This window comes from Seriola lalandi, unplaced genomic scaffold (assembly GCF_002814215.2).
Source record: "Seriola lalandi dorsalis isolate HSWRI2012SDOR001 ecotype SW California unplaced genomic scaffold, Sedor1 jcf7180002054553, whole genome shotgun sequence".
Classification (NCBI taxonomy): Eukaryota; Metazoa; Chordata; class Actinopteri; order Carangiformes; family Carangidae; genus Seriola; species Seriola lalandi.
Window position 1 is genome coordinate 1,278,807 of NW_019525106.1, and position 6,695 is coordinate 1,285,501.

At 41.4% G+C, this 6,695-nt stretch overlaps 1 long non-coding RNA gene across 1 annotated transcript; it reads left to right on the top strand.

Annotated features, from left to right (window-relative positions):
* The first annotated feature begins 4,842 nt into the window (after positions 1 to 4,842).
* LOC147818610 (uncharacterized) lies at positions 4,843 to 6,695 on the top strand. Its single transcript, XR_015437813.1, has 2 exons — positions 4,843 to 5,123; positions 5,767 to 6,695. It is a non-coding gene; the product is annotated as an uncharacterized LOC147818610 (long non-coding RNA).

A 6,695-nucleotide genomic window follows, 5' to 3' on the forward strand; every position in this document is an offset into this window, starting at 1 on the left:
GTGAGTCACAGCATATAAAAGAGACTAAAATACAGGAAATCCCAACTCAGTGAATTCGTTTGCTTTATTCTGAAAAAGGATTGTTTCTAAGACATTGGTATTCTATTTATGTCAAAAACAAGATTCAGGGGTTGCAGAACTCTGATTAAAAAAAGCAATAAATATAATCTGTTACAGCAACTTACGACGAGCAACATAAAATTTTGCTAGTGTACTTTTTGTAAGGAAATGTCCAATTAGCCAACCAAATTTAGAATTATTATAATATATTATAAGATTATTTAAACTACTATCTAAATTACTGTAATAAAGATTTCAAATCTCTGATGAAAGCGAGACGTGCAGGACAGCAACAATAAAATGCAAGTAAAAGTGTGGACTCTGTAAACTGCCACACCCAGCAATTACTGTTACAAGAAATAAGTGATTTTAACAGACTGCAATATCCTGGGCAAAGATATCTCCCATAATCCATAAATACGACCAGAGAAAATATTCTGCAAAAGAACAAATTATGTTCACCAGGCTTTTTTGTTATAATTTGTGTGTGTATTAGTACAGGTAAATGAATTTGATATTTTTGTGTTTATGTGCGTTGTGTTAGCCGGTGAAAGCCTCCCTCAGACAGTGAACTATACATAGTCGGCCTAACAATGGGGAGCAGTATGGATGAGCTGGCTGTGATGGGCCGCTGACAAGTACAGCTGAGCCCACAGGTAACAGCTGCATACTGTGACACGTTTACGACTTTGGCCTGTCGCTCACATACACACACATGTGTACAAACACACACACATACACACACACCCTCTTCAGCTCTTCTGCTCTTTGGTGACATGCCCTTGTGATGAGACTCCGGAGCTATTTGAGGCATTGTTCTGATAAGCTCTGTGTGTGTGTGTGTGTCTGTGGCATTCAGCAGCGTGGGAAAAAGAACAAATGGCTGATGAGGGCAGCGTGCACAGTCAAACACACTGCTGCTAGAGGAACCGTTGGAGAACAATGAGCGCAGAAATGACTGCTGTCATACACTCTGCACTTTCTTAGGACTGGGCAATCCTGTATGATGACTGAGATAAAGAATCTACATCACGTTCTTCATCAGCCAGCAGCCATGTTTCTCGTTGTATTCCAGCCAGACACTCATTTAGTGATGGAAGATCATTTAACTTGAATAAAAGTCAAATTTATTTTTATAATTTTGTATTTAAGTATAAAAAAATGGTAATTGTGTAGAATGGCCACTGTAACAACATTTTAATGAATTATTACTTTAGCAATGACATATTCATTGTAACTACTTAATTTACTTTTGGTTGTGTAATGTAAAAGTGGATCGTATTTTATAAGATGATCACATTTTTATTTGAAATATAACCTGCAAAAGAAATAGTTAATTGAGCTGTCAGATCAATGTAATTGATCAATGTTAAGGAATAAAAAGAAAAACATTTCTCTCTACAATGTAGTGACGTAGAAGCATAAAGTAGCATCAACTAGAAAAGCGCCTCAAAATTGTACTGAAGTACAGTATTTTATTACTATGACATGTATTTCCAGACTACTGTTTATCCACAGGAAACAGTCATATTAAACACGCACTAATTGTTGTGTCCCACTATCAGTAACACAAACTTCAACACGAATGTGTGGGAACTATGTAGTCTGCGATAACTACACTTCCTTCACACGCCCCACAAACCATGTGAGAGTTATGCGATGTGATCTAGCGAGTTGCTCGGAGAGACCAGCACCTTCTTCTTGCCAATTTGACTCTGCAAAGAACGACAGGTATGCAGGTCTGCAATCCTTCTCCCTGCCAGGAATGTAGCATTCACTGTGCCGTCTGCATAGCTTCACTACGGCTTACGCGATAAACCTAGAGTCTTTCCACAGAACTAAAACTACTCTGTGGCGGGAGCAGGGCCATGGACCGGACTTTTAGACTTGACGGAACTTTTGCTGTTCAGCTCTGAGCTACAGCAAAAATTTTCATTTAAATGATAGTTTATCCATTATTCTGTCCGCTAACAATGTGGACTTATAGTAGAATGCTGAGATAATGCCTCATTGTCAGATAATCTGCATAAAGCCAAGAGAGGGAGTGATAAAATGATGCATTAGTCAGGAAATTCTCCTGAATGTTTGCTCATTTGTGCAGCAGCAGTGGTTGAACAAGTGTAAATATGACTGGAGGTCATCAATCAAAATCACATCATTGCATTCTTGTAACCATTACCTTGAATTACCTCATGCTCCCATGAATCGTAAGCCAATTAAATAAAGCACAGCATGTTGCAGCAGGAAAAACTGACATATACTTAAACCAGCCTTGCTTTTCTTTTTTTCTTTCTCTCTTTTTCTTTGCCCTCTTTTATGTAACCTAATACCTGTTCGTGTAGTCCAGGTCTGACTGGCACCTTCATCTGTGCTCGGAAGTCAAGGAGCGTGATTCAGGTTAAACACGCCACACCTAGTTCCCTGTTCATTCACTGATCCATTCATAAATCCAGAGAGGTGTGCTGCCCTGTCGCTATGCTGCGATTGGGCGTGAATCTTGCTTTCCCACACATGCCAGGCAGAGAGGTAACCGGATAATGCAGTAGAGCAAATAAGATTAGCTTGGTTATGGTGACCATTGTTTATAATCTTACATGCTAAGCACACATAGATAAACTTAAAAGAACAAAGTGCGCCTGGTTGACAACTTTAATGTAACAGATGACAGCTGATAACTTGGCTACATTCAATTTTTCCTCATACTTGAAAATCCATTTACCACTGAGCGCCTTTTAAATGACTTTTTTTTTTTCCCACAGTGACCACCTGGGATCCTTCTAATGTTTCCTCAAATGTAGTTTTAGTTAAACAGTTACTAAGAGGTCAGCTTAGGTTTGATTACTCGCCCTCGCCCTTTCCTACAAAAACCTTACACATTCTCCTCATTCTGTCCCACTGTTTCTCCTCCCACAGTCCAGAGAGACATGGCCATCACGTAGACTGCATGCTGGGATAGAGTCCAGCGTGAAATAATATATGATTGTGTTTTTGCCAACAGCTGTCAAAATCCATAATTCCATCACCTGACGCCCACGTAAAAAAATAAATAAATCAAACACTCCAGAACAAGATGACTGGAGGGATCTGAAGGAGCAGGCCTGAGATGATGGAAAAAGTTTATTGTGAAACCCAGTGTTAGTCACTGCCATGTTTGGTCTCGCTCTTACAGGAGATTGTGCGCTGCTCTCTCCAAGGACGCTGCCCTTTCCCAGAGTTTCCTGTGAGTTCTTGTTTATGTACAGCAGGTGCCATCAGGAAAGGTTATACTGAAAGCAGAACCGCCCCTTTGCATGTTTATTCATTTATTTGCCAACATTTATTTGAACTGCACGCATAATTTCCTCTTAAGTTTGGTCTTATTTTCCATTTTCTTTTTTTTTTCTTTTTTTTTTTTGTTGGTTTAGGCTCAAAGGAATCTTTCACTTAAAAATTAAATTTTAGTCATGTCCTGCTCTGCACCATATAAGCAAAGCTCTACTTAAGTTGGAAGAACCACCAAACATATACTGGAGTAGCCCAATCTCTGATGATTGACTGAACTGACTCTTTTGCATAAAATGTCCATTAAAAATTTTGTAAAAACTTCAATGGGGGTTCTGAATGAGTAGATCACTGGGTTTCCAATTCAGAGTGATTTGCATAAACAAAAATCTACAACAATACTAGAAATGTTCACTGGAGAAAACCTCATGAGATCAGCGTAGTTGCTAGGATTCATCCTCTGGGGAGCATAAATTTCTGTACAAAATGTAATGGCAATTCACTAGTCATTGAGATATTTCGATCTGGGCCAAAGTGGGGGACTGAGCAGCCAAACTTTGCCATCAACAGAGCGATGCTGCTAGCACAAGAGACAAAAACTTCAGCTTTGTACTTCATGCAGAAGCAGATAAACTGAAAGAAAGATCAAAATGTCTCAAAATTCGACATGTCCGTAATCGGTCTGTCGTCAGTGTGTGCAAAGCTCAGACTTCTTATGTCAACGCCACCAGTAACATTATCAGATCTAAGAGGTAATGGGCTCTTTATCACACTGCCAGTTCAGCTCATTCAGTTCTGAGCACCAACCCGCCGTCAGCAGCATAAAGCACCTCTCTATTCCCCTCTCTCTCTGTGGAAACTCTATCTGGCTCACATCACTTCCGACCGGGAGGGGACGATACAAAAGACCCCACACACAGACAAACTCCCTCAAACACACACTCATATGTGTGCTCCCGTAGAAGAGCTGCCAAAAGCACCTTAGGGCCAAGAGTGGGACGGTGGGTGCAGCTGCATTTGGGAGGAAGGTCGGAAGAAGACTGCGCCCTTTACACTTCTGCTGGATGAGGATGAGACGATGGCAGACGGCGTCATTTAGGGATAATCCCAGCAGTCTGAATACTTTGCTTTGTTCTGCTGCTCTGAACATGTGCGCAGCGTGAAGATCATCTCCTAACTGATTTCTTATATATGCGTTTTTGATAGAGTTAAAAAATCCTCTTTGTCCATCCGTCTATGCACATACACACTTGTCAAAACATCAAACAGCTGAGGAGGAGTGTGCAGAGGATGTCATAGAGAGGGCAGAAGATAAAGTCTGACTGTATTCTCTCTTTTCTGTCTCTCAACAGGATCTAATGAGTTGATTTGACTCATGAGTGGACCCCTCAGTTTCAAGCATCCTTCTAACTCTCTGGATCTCAGGTTTGGTGCTGCACCTGTGTTTGCTTGTGATCGAAATTTCTAAATACAAAAAAAATGTCTCATAATACAGACAGGCTTCTCATTAGCAGGGATGGAGAGACCGCTGCTTGAAGAAAACCTGCTCCAGGGTGCATGTTACCCGAGACTGGGGCGGCAGTTCACTTTTCAGCACCATAATGACCCGAAGCATACGGCCAAGACAACACTGGAGTGGAGTCCAAACATGTCTCTGACTGAGCTTGAGCGGACCAGCCAAAGTCCTGACTGGAACATCCGTGGAGAGACCTGAAGATGGCAGTTCACACATGCTTCCCATCCAATCTGATGGAGCTTGAGAAGATCTGTCAGGAAGAATGGGATAAACTGTCCAAATCCAGGTGTGCAAAGCTTGTAGAGACTTACGCAAGTGACTGGAAGCTGTAGTAGAAGGGCTTCAAGTACTGAAATTTTATCCTTTTAAAATTAAATCTACAACACAATAAAGTGAGCAAAAAGTGAAGGCATGGAAATACTTTCTGAAGCCACTGTATAGCTTTTATTGGGGTTATACATAGCAAATTTAGCTGACACAGACACTTTAGATTTCAATTTTCAGTGCAAACCAAAAGAAAGTAAGTGTACAGTTCCATTTCCCTGGCCTTGTTACTAAAAGCACAGAAATGAGTGTTGAGACACAATCAGACTCCTTGTTACAGTGAGGCAATCCTCAAACCCCCCACACAGCAGCCACAGCATGAATAAGGTCTTGTTCACAAGTCTGTAGAGCAAAATCCCCAAAATTACAGAAACTGGAGAGATTCCAGTCTGTGGTTTATCTGTGTACGACAGAAGGATCAGAATTTGCTGCTGCCAACTCATTTCCTCCAAACATCTGAACCCCTCATACATTTTATTTTGGTAGTAATTTTATTAATATTAAAATGTAGAATGTAGTGTTGATAGTGACCTAGGCTGTTATGATCTTGATCAAATCCAGACTTGTTTTCTCACAGTCACATGTTGTCACCGCTGTTCCCACAGATGCGAGTGTTGCTGGACAAGGTGACAGGATAAGAAAGTACCTGAGTTTCAACACTGAGCAGGAAACCTGGGTTGCAAGGACAGTGTCGCCATCCTCCTCCAAAAACTTCAGCGCACTCAGCCACTATCTCCCACAATGCATTACAAGGGTCTCACTGAGGAGCGTGCATGCTTCCTTTATCTGCAAGACAGGATTCCAGACATTCTGGTTGCCTTGCCTGACGTTGGGCTGACCATGAGCAAATTCCTCCCGCCTGGATACCACCCTGCTGTTACAGTCACCATGTTGTTCACGAGGCAGAGAGGGTCCTCTGCTGTCAGGTCAGCATGCTGAGGCTGTGACTGCAGGCTTTGCTCTAAGCTCTTGCCACTTATTTGCAAATCGTCACCTGATGCCTAGGAGTAAAGTCAATGTGTGTGACTATTCAGTGTCCTTTCACATTGTGCTGTCAACAGCATGTGCATTGACCCGAGAAATGTTACCTTGTGCACACAGTCTCTCGACAGCAATAGAAGTCCGTTGCTGTGCCGTGTTCAGGTCTTTGTCATAGCAAACATGTTGAAATGTCCCAGCAGGAAAAGCACAGGTGTAAATTATATAATGAAAGATGGCCGAATTCCATTTAGCTGCTTCAGTTTCAGGGTCCTTGTGTTTTGTTCATGCTGGCTCACTGGAATGCTTAAATTCAGCTGAGACATTGTTGTTATTGACACCTGTGCTTTTACTGTTATACTTGCTGTAAAAACGGCCAATAGGTCATTAAGTTTCCCAAGAACTTCAATTAATTACTTTCACAGGCCTCTACCTCTTTACTAGGGGCTTTAAAATCCCTGAGCAAATCTCCAAGGGGTCACATGTTGAATCTGACATTTATATGACAGGAAAGAAGAAAAATACAGTTCTACTACACAAACTTACTTCACTCAAA